An 18,585-nucleotide genomic window follows, 5' to 3' on the forward strand; every position below is an offset into this window, starting at 1 on the left:
AGAGAGAGAAACATGGATGTGAGAGAGTCACATCAATTGGTTGCCTACTGGCATGTAGCCCAACTAGGGTGGGGAACCTGCAACAAAGATATGTGTCCTTGACCAGAATTGAACTCACGACCCTTTGGTTCATGGGCTCTAACCACTGAGCAATGTCAGTCAGGGCTTATTGTTCATATTTTTAATCATTTTCCTCCTCCTCCTCCTCCTTCACCCCCCCTCCTTCTCTCTCTTCTTCTTCTTCTTCAAGAAGACCCTTTAACATTTCATATAATAATGGTTTGATGATGATAAGCTCCTTTAGCTTCTTCTTATCTGGGAAGCTCTTTATTTGTCCTTCAGTTCTTTGCTGGCTAGAGTAATCTTGGTTGTAGGTCCTTGCTTTGCATCACTTGGAATATTTTTTTGCCAATCCCTTCTGGCCTGCAAAGTTTCTTCTGAGAAATCAGCTGACAGTCATATGGGACTGTCACTGCTTTTAATATTCTCTTTTTGTCTTTAACCTTTTGCATTTTAATTGTGATGTGTCTTGGTGTGGGCCTCTTTGGGCTCATCTTGTTTGGGAGTCTCTGCTTCCAAGACTTGTATGTCTATTTTTTTTTCACCAGGTTAGGGAAGTTTTCTTTTTTAAAAAATAATTCTTCATTGTTGAAAGTATTACATATACCCCCCTCTTCCCCCATTGACCCACTCCAGCCTGCCCCTGCCCCCCACCCCAGGCCTTCAGCTCCCTATTGTCTGTGTCCATGGGCTATGCATATGTGCATACAAAGTGTTTGGTTGATTACTTCCCACCCACCCTCCCCCGCCTTCCCTCCGAGATTCCCCACTCAGTTCCATGCTTCCTTGTCTCTGGATCCACTCTGTTCATCAGTTTATTTTGTTACTTAGATTCCACATATGAGTGAGATCATATGATACTTGTCTTTCTGTGACTGACTTATTTCACTTAGCATAATACTCTCCTGTTCCCTCCATGCTGTCTCAAAGGGTAAGAGATTCTTCTTTTTCACTGCTACATAATATTCCATGGATAAATGTACCACAGCTTTTTTATCCACTCATTAACTGATGGACACAGGGAAGTTTCCTGTTATAATTTTTTCAAATAGGTTTTCCATTTCTTGCTCTCTCTCTCTCTTCTCCTCCTGCCACCCCCATGATGGAAATGTCGGTATGCTTGAAATTGTCCCAGAGGCTCCTTACACTATCCTTATATTTTTGGATTCTTTTTTCTTTTTGCTGTTTTGATTGGGTGCTTCCTTATATTCCAAATCACTGTGTTAATTTTCAGCTTTATCTACTCTACCGTTGATTCCCTGTAAATTATTCTTCATTTCAGTTAGTGTATCCTTCAGTTCTGACTGGTTCTTTTTTATGGTTTCCATGTCCTTTTTAATGCTGTTGAAGTTCTCTTTAAGTCCATCTACTCTTCTCCTAAGTTCATTAAGCATCCTTATAACCAGTGTTTTGAACTCTGTGTCTAGTAGATTGCTTCTCTGTGTTTTGTTTAATTCTTTTTCTGGAGTTTTATTTTCTTCTTTCATTTGGGACATGCTTCTTTGTCTCCTCGTTTTGGCAGCTTCCCCATGTTTCTATATATTAGGTAGAGCCTCTATGTCTCTTGGGCTTGGTAGAGTGGCTGAATGTAGGTGTTCTATAGGGTCTTGTGGAACAGCCTCCCCAGTCACCCAAGCTGGGCACTCCAGGTGTGCCCCCCACCCTGTGTGGGCTGTGTACACCCCCCACCCTCCCTGTTGTGTTGAGCCTTGCTTGCTGTTGGCATGTCAGTGAGAGGGATTTACACCCAGGCTGATCAGCTGTGGGGACAAGCTGTGACCACCATGAAGGATCAGCTGTGCAGGGGCTCATCCCACAGAGCAGTACTCACTTTAGCGGGGCTCTGGTGTCCACTGAGTATGCCTCTTGAGTGTGTCGCTTGTAGAGGTGGTTGGATGGTGCTTCAATGTGGTCTGAAGCTGTCCAAAATGTGCGCTGGCTCTGGGGCCTACTGGGAGGTGCAGGCCATGGTCAGCCGCTACCTGTGTTCTGCCTGGGGCCACCCAACCTGAGCTACAAAGTCATCTGCAGATGCCTGCTACTTGTACTGGGTTTGGAGATGCCCAGGAGAGGCCAAGCTCTAAACTAAGGTTGGCTGCCTCTACTGCCAAGTCTTGGACCTCTTAGTGAGAGGTATGGTGCACACTGAGACCAAGTATTACTTGTTTGAGAAATTTTGGAAAAGTCTGAAGCATGAACCAAGACTGGTCATTCCTATGGGAAAGCCACTGGAAACAGCTTGGGTGAGCCCACAGGTTGGTTGGGTGGGATTTCAGGGAATCACTGGGGCAGGGCAAATAGTGTTAATTCTGCAGACTCTGTGGGGGGAAGTCTCAACATGGAACAATGGTCTCTGCTAGCACTTCTGTCTGGCAGAAAGCTGCCTCCCCCCAGCTCTCAACCTGATGCCAGACACTTAAGTTCCTCCCCATATGTCCCTTGCTTCTTTGCTGCCCTACTGCTAGAACTCAGAGGAAGTGAGTCCAAGTAAGTCTGTGTATGAATCCTTTAAGAAAAATTCCTGGGACTCTGCAGCCTCTGCATCACTCAACTCAATTCCAATTTTTTTTTTTTTTAAATAGCCAGCAGTTATGGGGACTTCTCTTCCTGGCAACTGGAATCCTAGGCTGGGGGCCTGGTATGGGGCTGGGACCCTCTCACTCCTCAGGAGGGACATCTGTAGTTATATTCCTCCTGATTTTTATCCAACTCACGTGAGTGTGGGACCAGTCAGTTTTGCATCTCCACCCCTCCTACCAGTCTTATGGTGGCTTCTTCTATATATCTTTAGTTACAGGACTTCTGTTCAGCTAGATTTCAGGTGGTTCTGAATGATAGTTGTTCTGTAGTTTAGTTGTATTTTTAATGTGGTTCTACATGACTTTTTAAAGTTGAGTAAAGTACAGGGCAGTTCATCATGAAGGGGAACTGTCCTGCATACTGCAGATATCTCTAATCTGTGGCCCCTGTCCACTAATGCCAGTAGCATCTCCAGTCATTGTAACAGCAAAGCACCCTCCCAAATTGCCAAAAAGTTCCCATGGATAACCATGGACATAACAGTTCTGAAGGTGCTTCCTTCCTTCATTTCCTTTCCTTTTCCTCCTTTTGTTTTTCCGTATGATTCCAAGAAGTGGGAGCAGGAACAGGGAAAGAAGAACTATATCTATCTTGCTGTGCAGAATGGCTAAGGAAGGACCAGATGAGTCAATTGCCAGGGGACCCATGGGCAAAGGTCTCAAAGATTTTCCCAAGAAGTCATCGTCAGCAAGAAAAGAAAAACTTCCTTCTTACTTCTATAGTGATTGCACTTCACACAACTCTCCCCAGCATGTCATTTTATTCGAATCTACTCACTAACTCTGCATGGTAGGTAGGGCAGGGTTATAAACAACATTTAAGAGATTAAGAAACTGAGGAACAGACAGCTTAAGTGACTCACTGGCCCAAGATTATCCACTATTTCAGCCTGTGTTTGTTTCCTTGCCAGCCCTCCCATGACATGTAATGATGTTGTTTGTTCTGTGGTGACTTAATGGACTGAAAGCTCCCAGTAGCAGGAGCCCACTGCCTCTCCAGGTCACCCATCGTCACGAGCACTAGCATGGTTATTTAAAGTGAATGGGGTTTAGAGGAGAACCAAGATGGCGGCATAGGTTAACGCCGGAGTTTGCTGCTTTGAACAACTACTTCAAAAGTGAAACCAAAAAACAGAAGGGACAGCACCCAGAACCACAGGAACGCTGGCTGAGTGGAAGTCCTACAACTAGGAGGAAAGAGAAACGCATACGGACACTCAGAGGAGGCGCAGTGCTGAAGTCAAATTCTGAGGTGCGGAGTGCGCGGAGCGGGCTGGCGGCGGAGGGCGCGGTTGGCATTTTCAATCGGGAGGGAGTCGCAGACTCTGAGCTCCAGATCCGGGCGAGTCTCTAGGGACCCAGACTCAAACGGGAGAAGCGGGACTGTCTGGCTTCGGTCAGAGCGAGTGCAGCTTTCTCTCTGAGCTTTGCAGCGGGTGCTGGGACTCAGAGAGGCAGAGCCCCTGGGGACAGGACTGAGAGCCGCCATAACTGCTCTCTCTGGCCCACCCTGTTGATCCTGTGCGACCCGCCCCGCCCAAGCCCTGCACAGAGGCATTTGCCGGATAGCCTCAGGCAAAGGCTAGATTAGCACCTCCCTAGAGGACAGAAGTTCTCTCACTGCTGACACAGCTGATTCTCATAGCCACTTGGCCTGGAGGTCAAACCCTCCCTGGAATTAGCTACAACAATCAAGATTTAACTATAAGACTTCAAACAAAGACCACTAGGGGGTGCACCAAGGAAGCATAACAAAATGCGGAGACAAAGAAACAGGACAAAATTGTCAATGGAAGATATAGAGTTCAGAACCACACTTTTAAGGTCTCTCAAGAACTGTTTAGAAGCCGCCGATAAACTTAATGAGATCTACAAGAAAACTAATAAGACCCTCGATCTTATATTGGGGAACCAACTAGAAATTAAGCATACACGGACTGAAATAACGAATATTATACAGACTCCCGACAGCAGACCAGAGGAGCGCAAGAATCAAGTCAATGATTTGAAATGCGAGGAAGCAAAAAACACCCAACCGGAAAAGCAAAATGAAAAAAGAATCCAAAAATGCGAGGATAGTGTAAGGAGCCTCTGGGACAGCTTCAAGCGTACCAACATCAGAATTATAGGGGTGCCAGAAGATGAGAGAGAGCAAGATATTGAAAACCTATTTGAAGAAATAATGACAGAAAACTTCCCCCACCTGGTGAAAGAAATGGACTTACAGGTCCAAGAAGCGCGGAGAACCCCAAACAAAAGGAATCCAAAGAGGACCACACCAAGACACATCATAATTAAAATGCCAAGAGCAAAAGATAAAGAGAGAATCTTAAAAACAGCAAGAGAAAGAAACTCAGTTACCTACAAGGGAGTACCCATACGACTGTCAGCTGATTTCTCAACAGAAACTTTGCAGGCCAGAAGGGAGTGGCAAGAAATATTCAAAGTGACGAATACCAAGAACCTACAACCAAGATTACTTTATCCAGCAAAGCTATCATTCAGAATTGAAGGTCAGATAAAGAGCTTCACAGATAAGGAAAAGCTAAAGGAGTTCATCACCACCAAACCAGGATTATATGAAATGCTGAAAGGTATCCTTTAAGAAGAGGAAGAGGAAGATAAAGGTAAAGATACAAATTATGAACAACAAATATGCATCTATCAACAAGTGAATCTAAGAATCAAGTGAATAAATAATCTGATGAACAGAATGAACTGTTGATTATAATAGAATCAGGGACATAGAAAGGGAATGGACTGACTATTCCTGCGGGGGAAAGGGGTGTGGGAGATGCGGGAAGAGACTGGACAAAAATCGTGCACCTATGGATGAGGACAGTGGGTGGGGAGTGAGGGCGGAGGGTGGGGCGGGAACTGGGAGGAGGGGAGTTATGGGGGGAAAAAAAAGAGGAACAAATGTAATAATCTGAACAATAAAGATTTAATTAAAAAAAAATAAAGTGAATGGGGTTTAAATAAATATTTTTAAATAAATGAGTTAGTAGCTAACTTGCTTCCAATCTTTTATCATCTTCACAGGATTTTTTTTTTAAATTAAATCTTTATTGTTCAGATTATTACATTAGTTACTCTTTTTTCCCCACCATAACTCCCCTCCACCCAGTTCCCACCCCACCCTCCGCCCTCACTCCCCACCCACTGTCCTCATCCATAGGTGCACGATTATTGTCCAATCTCTTCCCTCACCCCACACCCCTCCCCCCCCCCAAAGAATAGTCCATTCCCTTTCTATGTCCCTGATTCTATTACAATCGCCAGTTCATACTGTTCATCAGATTATTTATTCCCTTGATTTTTAGATTCACTTGTTAGTAGATGTGTATTTGTTGTTCATAATTTGTATCTTTACCTTTTTCTTCTTCTTCCTCTTCTTAAAGGATACCTTTCAGCATTTCATATAATACTGGTTTGGTGGTGATGAACTCCTTTAGCTTTTTCTTATCTGTGAAGCTCTTTATCTGGCCTTCACTTCTGAATGATAGTTTTGCTGGGTAAAGTAGTCTTGGTTGTAGGTTCTTGGTATTCATCACTTTGAATATTTCTTGCCACTCCCTTCTGGCCTGCAAAGTTTCTGTTGAGAAATCAGCTGACAGTCATATGGGTACTCCCTTGTAGGTAACTGATTTTCTTTCTCTTGCTGCTTTTAGGATTCTCTCTTTGTCTTTTGCTCTTGGCATTTTAATTATGATGTGTCTTGGTGTGGTCCTCTTTGGATTCCTTTTGTTTGGGGTTCTCTGCACTTCCTGGACTTGTAAGTCTATTTCTTTGATCACGTAGGGGAAGTTTTCTGTTATTATTTCTTCAAATAGGTTTTCAATATCTTGCTCTCTCTCTTCTTCTGGCACCCCTATAATTTGGAAGTTGGTACACTTGAAGCTGTCCCAGAGGCTCCTTACACTATCTTCATATTTTTGGATTCTTTTTTCATTTTGCTTTTCCGGTTGGGTGTTTTTCATTTCTTCATATTTCAAATCTTTGACTTGATTCTTGCGATCCTCTGGTCTGTTGTTGGGAATCTGTATAATGTTCTTTATTTCAGTCAGTGTATGCTTAATTTCTAGTTGGTCCTTTATCACAACATCGAGGGTCTCATTAGATTTCTTGAGGATCTCACTACATTTATCGGCGGCCTCACCAGTCTTTTCGAGGGCCTTATTAAGGTTATCGGCGGCTTCTAGACAGTTCTTTAAAGACCTTAAAAGTGTGGTTTTGAACTCTATATCCAGCCATTTGCTTTCCTCCCATTCTGTCGTTTGTGTCCTGTTTCTTTGTCTCGGCATTTTTTATGCTTCGCTGTGCCAATAGAGTTCCTTTCTGTGCTAAGTGTCCCAATTACCTGAGGTAGACACTCTTGGTGCACCCCCTTGTGGGCTTTGTGCACAGTCTTGTTGTAAGTAAGCCTTGATTGTTGTAGTTATCACTGTGAGGAATTGACCTCCAGGCCAATTGGCTGTGAGAATCAGCTGTGTCTGCAGTGGGAGAACTTCTTTGCTGGAGACACCCCTCTGGGGCTAGACTTGCTTCAATGGGGCTTTGATGCTCACTGAGTCTTCCCCCTGAGTGTGTCTTTTATGGTTCCACAGAGCTTCAAACTGGATGGTCCCACTCTGACCTCTGGGCTTCCTGGCTCCTGGATCTCTAGGGAGATGCTAATCTAGCCTTTGCCTGAGGCTATCCAGCAAAAGTCTCCCTGCAGGGCTTGGGCGGGGCGGGTCCCACGGGATCAACAGGGTGGGGCTAGCAATTATGGCTGCTCTCAGTCTTGCCCTCAGAGGCTCTGCTTCTCAGTGTCCCAGTAATTGCTGCAAGCCCCACGGAGAGAAAGCTCTAGAGCTCTGAGTGATGCCAGACAGTCCCGCTTCTCCCGTATGAGTCTGGGTCCCTAGAGACTTGCCCAGAGCTGGAGCTCAGAGTCTGAGACTCCCTCCCGATTGAAAACAACAACCACACCCTCAGCCGCCAGCCCGCTCCGCATGCACTCCGCACCTTAGTATTTTACTTCAGCACTGCGCCTCCTCTGAGTCTCGGTATGTTTTACTCTTTCCTCCTAGTTGTAGAACTTCCACTCAGCCAGCCTTCCTGTGGTTCTGATGATGTCCGTTCCGTCTTTTAGTTGTATTTTTGAAGTGGTTGTTCGAGGCAGCAAACTCCGGTGTTTACCTATGCCGCCATCTTGGTTTCCAGCCACAGGATTCTCCTCTTAAAGTAGGATCTCATTATGCCACCTTCCTTGCAAAAGTCTGCAATGGTTCACCACCATCTACAAGACAATGTTGAGCTCCTTAGCTTGGCATTCAATATCTGGCTTCAACTTATATTCCCCTCCACACCCATCCATGCCATCCATACTCTAAACCACCTGAACTACTTGCCTTTATCAACTAGCATTTATTGAACACTTATGTAAGCCAAGTACTGTGCAAATAATGTATGTTATTCCATTTAATCTTCACAAGGACTCTATGAGATAGGTAACATTATTATCCCCATTTTTGTGTGGAAGAGAAAACTGAGGCTTGAATAACTCACCAGCAGTTCTTAAATGGACATCCAAAACTCGGCCTCCCACCTGTCTACCACCCAAGCCTATACTCTTAACACCCACACTAAGTGAAACTTACGCTTTGCTATCTTGACGGGGCCTGCTTCAGGCTCTTCTCATCCTTGCAGTCCCCTATCTAGTGGCCCTTTCTCCATGAGTCTTCCCATCCATCCACTCCAGTGAGTCACTTTTCCCTCTGTAACCTCTTGTATTCTGACTTAAAGCAGCATCAGCTGGGCAGCTGATTGTCCTCCATTCAGGACTGTGAGCTCTTTCTAGGAAAGGACTGTGATATATTCATTTGTAGAGTCAGCATCCAAGTCCTAACACACAGTTGGCATTAAGTAACTCTTTCTTGAACATCTAGGGTTGAAATCCAGTGATAAGATCATTATTATTAAGGAAGTAACCACAAGGGCGCAGTAGCAAGGGACTGAAGATGGATTGCCCTGACTTCCTTCTGGGAGATGGTTGTTCTACATGAGGTTCTGTGTAAGAGGCACTCAGGGACAAAGGAATCAGGGTATAAAATAATTAAAATGTACTTAGTCAAAAACAGTAAATAACAACATGAAGTGTGAAGGAAAATTGAAGAAAATTAGAAAAATAAAAAATTTTGGAATATTTCACTTTTGAGATTTCTAAAAAATTTGGAAAACAAATTTATTTACATCTTTTGTTTCCCGAATATAATTTTATTAACAAACCAAAAAACATGCAACGTTCTATTAAGGAAAACATATATTTAGATCTGTAAAGACAACTAAAAATATAGTTGGTCTTTTCTATTACAACCCTCCAAATTTTGCCACCTTTCTCCCTCTACCCTCCAAATCATTATCTACAGATTTTAAATGTTTTAAATCAATAATTATGGATTATTTGCTTTTCATTTCTATGTTGTTTTGCTAGGTTTTCCCAGCTGGAAATGGATAGAAGACCACACAAATTTTGAAGAGTGTTATTTTCCAAGCACTGCTGGAGATCAGAGGACACCTACAGCTAACCCTGCAGAAGGGTGGGTTAGAACTGGATGGAGAAGAATGGAGAAGGCCCCCCTATATTGTTGAGCCATAAGTGCCAGAATTCATTCATATTGAGGTTCAGAAAATAAGAGAGTTTTGAGAAGTGGGTTCTTAGGGGGAGCCTTCTTAGAGGACTTTTAAGGAGGGCCTAGAGTGCCTTAACATGTCAAGAGAGAGATTTGGGTGGAATCCTGCAGAAGGCTGGCTATGTGTTCCCAAAGCTGAGGGCCGTGATGGGCGGCTGTGCTAATTCCTTCCTGGACAGTGTCCAAAGCAGCAGGGAGCAGGGGTCATTGCCGCTTCCGTGATAAGAGTGAAGGGCAGGCTGCTGCTGCTCTGGGGTCAGTCTTCACTCCTGGAATTTGTAGGGAAACATGCAGACTCAGTACAGGGCCACGCAGGTAAGAACTTACTGTCCTTCCTGGCTTCCCTTCTCCCCCCAGAGGGTTAGAAACAACAGCTAACAAGTCAAGAAGGAGGTGATGGAGGAAAAGGGGAGACTGAGCACGCCCTCCCTCCCCATCTGTAGCAGGCCCAGGGGAAAGCAGTCTTACCTTTGAATGAAGACCAAAGTGCAGATTACTTCATATTACCTGACATTATAATTTCTGGACTGTGGCTCTGTTTTGCAACTTTAAATGTCCAAATGCCTTTGTATTAACTTAGAGTGGCCAGAAACATCTTGGGAGTGGCTGGGTTTTCCTCCAGGGACACTAGCTCCATGGAGCCAATTGAAGGTGGGCAGGGAGAGTCAAAAAGAAAATCGCTTTGCAGTAACATCTCATAAGCTGTGCGTGTCCTATATAGTTTGTTTTACGTATGCAAAGCTGAAGGGAGATACAATAGAATCTAACATCAGTAGTCTCTGGGTGGTGAGATTATGAGTGATGAGATGATTTGTTAAATTTCCTGGAGTTTCTAAATTTTCTACCATGAACATATTTTAATTTTATAATCTTTAAAAAATGAAAATAAACAGTGTTCTTTGGAAAAGGAGAGAAGAAATTAAGGTGATGTAGGTAAGAATAATTTATTGCTAAAGTTCTGTAGAACAGTCCTGCATGGCCATGGTGGGGGTGGGGTGGAGGCTGGAGATGAAACCATGATCCAGGTGTAAGGCGCTGAAAGACAATGGCAAGAAAGAAGAGTAAGTGCCTGCTGAGTGTCTTCCGGTTATTCCCCTGGATACTAGTCACCTGCCCTTTGCTACTCCTTTGACCCAGAAACTCTTATCTGACACCCAGGTCCATGGTTCCTCAGTGCCCATCTGCCAACTCTCTGCTCTGGACAATTCTTGATAGTCCACCGGGACTTCCTGGGGATCAAGATGTGCATGTGAGGGTGAGAATGGCATCTGAAGCTTCTCTCCCAGCTTTTACTTCCTCATTGGTCTTCAGTGGGGTTAATTTAAGAATTTCAGGACAAATAAGAGGGTGCATTACTTTGGAGCAGAAATTCCTCAACCTTGGCATTATTGCTCTGTGGAACTGAGTCACTCACTCTTTGTGGCAGGAGGCTGTTCTGTGCATTGTAGGATGTTTAGCAGCCTCCCTGGCTGCTACTCATCAGATGGCAGTAGTACACACTCCCCACTCCCAGTTCTAGCAATCAAAACTGTCTTCAGCTAGTGCTAAGTGCCTCCTACATGTCAAAATCATCACTTATTGAGAACTATTACCTTGGAGGTAACTACCTGTTTCACCCACTCAAAAAAATAAGGCCCTGAAATTAGAACTATATGTAATTATAAGAGACCCTTGGGAGTCTGGTAAATGGGTGACTGATGATTTCCCTCCTGAAATGTTAGAATGACATAGGGTCTGAGGTCAGGCTTCTCCAGATAGAAGTGGGACACTTTTAGGATGGAACGTTTATGTCCTCCCAAAATTCATGTTATATTTGGAGATAGAGCCTTTAAGGAGGTGATTAAGATTAAATGAACCTGGCCGGCATGGCTCAGTGGTTGAGCGTCGATCTATGAACCAGGAGGTCACGGTTCAATTCCTGGTCAGGGCACATGCCTGGATTGTAGGTTCAATCCCTAGTGTGGGGCGTGCATGAGGCAGCCGATCAGTGATTCTCCCTCATCATTGATGTTTCTCTCTCTCTCCCTCTCCCTTCCTCTCTGAAATCAATAAAAATATATTTTAAAAAAGATTAAATGAGGTCACAAAGGGCAGGAATTTAATCCTATAGGACTTGTGTCCTTATAATGAGTGGAGAGACACCAGAGAGCTCTATCTGTCCACACTCACACACAGAGGAAAGGCCATGTGAGGACACAATGAGAAGACGGCTATCTACAAGTCAGGAAGAGAGGCCTCACCAGAAACTGACCCTACTGGGCCTGGATCTTGGGCTTTCAGAACTGTGAGGAAGTAATAGTGTTTAAGCCCCCAGCCTATGGCATCTGTGGCTGAGACAATGAAATGAGCACTCTGTGCATTCTCTAAGAGCAAAGGGACTGTGGTCCCTTGGAACTATGAGTAGCCTTGCCTCATGGGGACATATTATGACCCATTGGATGGAGAGTATCCCACCAAAACCAGATGGGAGGGCTCTTGTGCTACCAATAAAAATAAGTACTAATTAGCCATTGATATTTATAATCAGCACTGTGACCAGACAGTTAAGTGACTCTTCAGCCTCCCAAATGGCCACAGTCAACAGCCTCTCTTCTCTCTTGCAGGGCAACTCCAGGAGGAATGCTTGGAAATGGAATATTTTGATTGGCTAATTAAACACACACACACACACACACACACACACTGAGCATTAAACTCTTTTCTGATAATTGTTCAAAGTTTTGTGTTGAAAATGTTTTTAAAATATGCATTTATTCCTTAATAAGCACCTTTGTCACCTGAAGTTTCCATCGGTCTTGAGGTGTTCACTCTGAGTGTCACATCCTGTTGTGTGAGACGATAGCAGAATGTGGTGCGGAAGTTTGACCGAGTGCGGTCAGACTTCAGAATATCCCTGGAATAATGTTTTCACAACAAAAGAACTCCAACACCTTTTATTAGCTTGTTTCCTTGGCATTCGGCTCTTTCTCTGAAAGCCAGAGGAAAGCCAGAGGAAAGCCATGGCCAAGCATGTGCTTGTAAAATGAGGTCATAGTGTCCCTTTGCCTAAGTCAAAACCATCATGTGGCCTCAGGGCCTTGACAGACACAGATCGACAGAGGAGCTTCTTGTCCATCCATCCAGGGATGTGAGCGGTCATACACAGGATGTGCAACCTGTAGAGATCCACCTCAGAAAATGGTGGGGACTGGTTCCTATGTTTTTGGTTTTAAAATTTTTAATTAATTAATTATTATTATTTTTTAGAAGAATCAGGCTCATTCTACAAAGAGCTCCCTGGAGTCAGGGCTGTTGTATGAAGTGAGCAGCCTCTTTGCACCCTCCTGGCACCGTGCTGTCCTGTGGGCATCTGCTGCAGCCGGGCACTCCAGCGGCTCCACACTGCTCTCCCCTCACAGGGCTCACCTCCTCCAAGTCACTTTATATAAGACAGTTCCAGCGATCATTCTGGTCTTATTCCTTCTTAAACTCAATAAGGACCCCTCATTGTTTTAAGATGAAAAGGAAAGGTCCTTCAGTGAAAGAAGCCAAACACAAGGAACCACATATTGTGTGATTACACGAAATACCCAAAAAAGGCACAACTTTGAAAACAGAAAGGAGATTGATGGCTGCCTGGGATGGACATGGGAGGTGGGGAGGGAGAGTGAATGTGCGAGAGGGATCTTGTTGGAGGAATGAAAATGCTCTAAAACTGCTTTATGGTGATGATTGTATAACTGGTGGCTTTACTTAGAAATCACTGGCTTGTGCACTTGAAAGGGGTGAATTATATGGCAGGAAAAATTTAAATACGCAAGCAGCTGACCGTACTTACCAGGTGCCCCATGAGCCAGCTCCTAGCAGACTCAGACTGTCTTGAGCCCCATCTGGCCCAACTCCCCTCACTCTGTACCTCGTTCAGCGCCTCCAAGCTGCCCTGTTCTCCTCCTTGGCCCCCATCTGTGCTGTCAAACACCTCCCGTGCCCTCGCTCCCCCAGAACACTCCTTCCCTGCTGCCTGTGACCACACCCACAGGCCCTAAATCTGGCTGACCCCTTAGAGTTCAGCTTTCTCTGGGATGCATTCCTCATCCACCCACATGAGGTGGGGACCCTGGTCTGTGCCCCCATAGTATCTGAACTTTCTCTTTCTTGTCACTCGCCATGTTCCACCGTGATTATTTGTCTAGTGTCCATCTTCCCTGCCAGTACATAAGCCCATATGTAATCTGCCAAGTGATATTCCTGGCGCCCAGCATGATTCTGGCACACAGTAGGAGCTTAGAAACATTGTGTGAATAAACACAGCGCTGAAGTTGGAGGCCACGAGCGGGCAGCTCTCCTGAGAGAGCACATTGATTTATTCCGAGCCCACAGTGCTCACCTGAAAGCACAAGTTAGCCCCCTGAGACTGCATGAGGAAGCAGAAGGCGCTGTGGGGTGCAGGTGCAGGGGGCGTGGCGGGAGGATGACAGGTGCAAGGATGGGGAGGCGTTGGGGGGGAGTGCACCTGGGAGGGGAAACACAGCCATTGAGGGTTCTAGTTCTGGTTGCATGGTCCTGGATAAGAAACTGAAACTCCCTAATCTTCTTTTAACCTATAAATAGTTTTTTTTGTTTGTTTGTTTGTTTTTTAAAATAAGTTATAGAGTCTCTCTTAGCTCAAATGTTCTACACTTCCAGCCGTCCTGTGAGGCCAATGTCAGCATTACCTGGGAGGTGGGGTGTTGTAGAGCCAGACTCCTGAGCCTAGCATCGGAGTCTGTACATCTGTGCAATCAGCTGGGAAGTCTGCACTGTAACACATGCCTCGGTGACTTTGCTCAGTACGTGTTTGCAAGAGAATGGGGACTGTGTTTGCCCCGTGCACTCACATATCCCCAAATCCAGCCCCATGCAGCAGAGATAGGATGCTCAGTAGATGTTCCCTGGTGGGTCACTAAGGGACTGAGCGAATGTGCTGGCCACAGACATGTGGGCATCTGGCCTTGACCAAGGCAGGAGGGAAGGGCAGCTGCCTCACCATGTTTTATGGTCCACAGTAGCTTCCTTCCCCTCCCCGCTTTACAAACACAACGATCAGACCAAGTGACCTGCGTGACTTCCTCCTGCCTTAGCAACCCATAGCTCCGTGACTCTTTCATACCCACAGCAGGAATGTGCTTCTATTCCCCTTGCGGCCTCCCTGAGAGGTGGGAAAGAGTGAAGATGAAAATCGACCACAGCCTGGAGATTCACTGTCAGTTTTAATGGGAGGGTGGCGTCAGTGTAGAGGAACGTATAAAAAGGCCTTTCACTTTTGCTGGAACATGATATGGTTTGTGCATAGCACATACATATTAACAAAATGGAAGCATCACATTTTACAAGCACATGACGGAACAAATTCCGAGCTTTCCTACTCGCTAGACCCAGGCTTGAGAACGCTTTGCGCTGGGATCCAGCCTGAGGTACGTAGTGATTTGTAGAAAGGGAAAACCACAGTGATTTGTAGAAAGGGACACAGCTGCCCGAGTGCTGGAGCCTCAGCGGTTCGTGAGGTAAACAACATGTTCTGCGTGGCCTGTCTGCGCGATGGACTAGATTTGGGGTCTGTTTGGGGTATCATCACTCCCCCCTGTCCTGGGAAGAGGAACCCCAGCTCAGGTGCAGACAGGAGTGTTCCTGTCTATTCTCTCGCCTTGTCCCACGCTTCCCTGCCCTGGGAGCTTTCCTGGGAGGTAGCAGAATGAGTGGCTGGTTCCTTGGCTGGAGGAGGGGGGACAAATGTTAGAGACCTGAAGTGGCAAAGGAAACCTCTTCAGAGCCATTGGGGAAAGCACTGGGAGGGAGGGAGGTGGGAGTTTCCCAGTGTGCGCTCTCATGAGAGGCTCAGAGGGGACAGGGCAGAGGGGACAGGGCGACAGCAGTGGTGGAGGCGGTGCCTGTGGCTGTGGCATTGGCAGTGAAGCCCAGCGCGGGAGGCAGGAGAACGCCAGCTCATGGGCTTTTGCACCTGCTTCTTCCTCAGGACTTGCACATGTGAGAACTTGAAGGGTTTGAGGTGGAGGACAAGACAGGGCCCTGAGCCAGCATGGGCAGGAAAACTCCCAGCGCTCAGGGCAGGGTGGGGGTGGGAGAGAATGTTAGGCCTGGTTTATTGGCCCGAGGAGAAACCTACTTGTCTGCAAAGGAGAGAGGTGTATAGCCTGCATCAGATGAAAGAGAAAATATTCTCTTTCTTAAGTCATAGGATCAGGGTCCCGATTGGGGCTTGGAGTGTGTGTGCTGGAGGTATCGTGGGACGTGGAGGCAGAGGGGAGGCTGTGAAGAATAATGACAGGGTATTAATCACATCATTATATGCTGCTTTCCAAAGGTGGGTCAAAAATGTCTGGGCAGTGGGAAGGGAAGAGGGATCAGAAGGCAGCGAGTGATGACGCAACATAATCTACAGCTTGAGCAGGCAGCTGGCGTTTCCTGGTTCCCCTGACGTCCATCCATTACCCTGAAGGGTGCAGATCTCACCTGGCCTGGGGCTCCCCATGGTGTCTGAGCTAACCTCTTCCAGCTGAGAAGTCTGTCTTCAAAGGGGTCAGTATGTTGCTCTCTCTATCATTTACTCTTGAAGAGGGAACAAGGCGGCCTCAGGGCTGCTGGAACCCCAAGTTTGCATGGAGCTGCCAGAGAAGTTCAGGGTGGAAGAGAGACCAATTAGCTACAAAACTCTCTACACCAGTCTCAGAGCTCAGGGTTTGGGGGAGGGAGGACCACATCATTCATGGGACATTGTCAGCCGGAAGGAGGGGACACCTTTGTTCCCCTGCCTATGCAACGTTTTCTGCAGCCCCTTGGAGCCCACGGGGCTGGCATCGGAATTCAGATTCACAGACACGATGATCAGATAGGTGAGGACTCTGCACACCTGTGCGCCGACACGAGCAGGAGGGAGGGACTGAGGAGCCCTGCGCAGATTTTGCCCTGTTCCTGCCCCTTACCCTGCTTCTGTGAGGGGGGACTGATTTTTCTTAAGCCCAAGTCACCTATAGGCCAAAGAGAAAGCCTTGGGAGATTTCCTTTGGATGGGAAGGATTTCAGAGTCAAGGATGTGTGCCTCCACCCAGCGGTGTAACACAAAACGCTTACACCTGGCACAGCAGGGACCTGGCACCGATTAGAACAGACGCCCAGCTGCTCAGAACTGATTCTAGTCACAGCCGGCACGCTGGGGCCGCTGTGTGGTGGCCGAATATCGCCTGCCTGGTCCTGGGCGTTCCACAGCTTCTCCTTCTCACTCCCAGCATGACAAATGGGAGCAGACATTTGGGGAAACTCCTTGTCGGGATTTGAGTGCTTTTATGAGCCTCTAGACCAGCAGTTCTCAACCTTCTGGCCCTTTAAATACAGTTCCTTATGTTGTGACCCAACCATAGAATTATTTTCGTTGCTACTTCATAACTGTAATGTTGCTACTGTTATGAATCGTAATGTAAATATCTGATATGCAGGATGGTCTTAGGCGACCCCTGTGAAAGGGTCGTTCAACCGCCAAAGGGATCGCGACCCACAGGTTGAGAACCGCTGCTCTAGAGAGATGCAGGAAAGGCCTGGCAGCCTGCAACCCCTCTCACGCCACCTTAGCTCAAAGAGCTAGGCAGGAAGGAACTAATGCTTTGGGACCTAAAACTTGTTCCTCCTCCATCCATCCACCCAGCCTTCCCGCACTCCCACCGCCTTCCATCGGAACGGATACGTGCCTCGGGTTCTGAGAGCACCGGTTTCTGACGAACCTTGTTATAGAGACAGATTGCTCTGGACCGCCTCCTAGAAAACAATCAGCTTCATCCCCTGCCTCCTAGCAGGCCTGCACTTCAAATATTCCAGTCACGATGGACCGCTTTTCTCTCTTCTGCTTGATCCAGGACCTCAGCCCCCTCCAGTTTCTATCCCAGGCATGGCCATGCTTTTCTTGGTCCTCAGCTCTTACTGTCTGCTCACCTGGGGGTGGACTTTTCCTCCTCACCCAGCACATGTGCTCCTGCTGTTTGCTGGGCAGAGGAGGCGGCCAGTATGGCATCTCTCCCTTGGATTGCCAATGGCCGTCTTGGACTCACAGTCGTTCAGGTCAGGCCTATGTATAGATGGCACATCTGCACTAGTGCGGCACGCCAGGGATGAGGCACGGCAGCAGATGGGGGGCTGTCTTGCAGGCAGGGGCCCCTGGGAGTAGCGGAGGGTGTCAGGTCATCGTGTAACTTGTGGTTCACATATGCCAAAAATATTTGCATTCTGACATGGCTCTCTCTGGTTTCAGATTTAGGAACGGTCCGATGGCTCAGGAATCTGAAAGCTCCGGGAAGACAACATTTATAGTCGCTCGGGGGAACCTCTGCTTTAAATACTCTCAAAGGGCAGGAGGCAAGAAGCCATCAAGCAGCAAGGAGCTGCCTCAGCTTGGCTGCTTGAGTTTACAGGATTAACACTCTTCCACTGTAGGGGGCCAGAGGGGGCAAACCCCAGACGCCACGGTGCCCATTCTCCCGCATCCAGGCACAGGCGTGTATGTGAGACGAGGACGACCAAGAAGGAAGTGCAGGTATCGGATGAGAACTTGGGTGAGTTTCCTGGACGGAGCTGGAGAGGAATTATCATCTGGAGTCCAGAGCTTCTCTACTTCCTTCATGCTCTATTTTGCTCCCCCTCACCCCTTGCCAAAGAGGTTGCCATTATTAGGATCCTTGTCATCTGAGGTTAAAATAAGACCTGGTTCACAGTGAGGAAAAGTTATGGGCAGGCAGCCTGGCCCCACTTGATCTCGGAGCCACACAGCACTGAGTCCTCCAGCAGAATGGCTCTCCATGGAACATCCAGTCCCTCTGCTGCCTCCAGCAGGCCTTCCCCAACCACCCGGGAAACTGCTGTCCTCTGAGAAGGGGACCCCTTCTCCCCCAGCTGCCCCAACAATGCGTCTGTGTCCCCACAGTCCTCCTGAGCAGGACGATCAGAGTGCCTGCCCACTTTCCTTCTGGTTTGCAGTCAAACCTTACTCCTGCTCACCCTGCCTCTCTGCTGTGCAGCCAGGGGCCTCTGGACGCAAAGGTGATTGGAAAGAGGCAGAGTGGGAGCACGCATCAATCCTGGTGGTTTGACAAGTGACACTCTTGCAGGCAGATGCCTGCCACAGTGATCTGGAGGGAAGAAACCCGATGCTCTGAAATGCCTTTGCTCTGACAACATAGACAGAGATGTATGGATACACACCAGCACACACATGTTTCCTCGCTGGCCTCTCCTGGGCACAAGGTCAC

Source organism: Myotis myotis, unplaced genomic scaffold, assembly GCF_014108235.1.
Source record: "Myotis myotis isolate mMyoMyo1 unplaced genomic scaffold, mMyoMyo1.p scaffold_m19_p_3, whole genome shotgun sequence".
Taxonomy (NCBI): Eukaryota; Metazoa; Chordata; class Mammalia; order Chiroptera; family Vespertilionidae; genus Myotis; species Myotis myotis.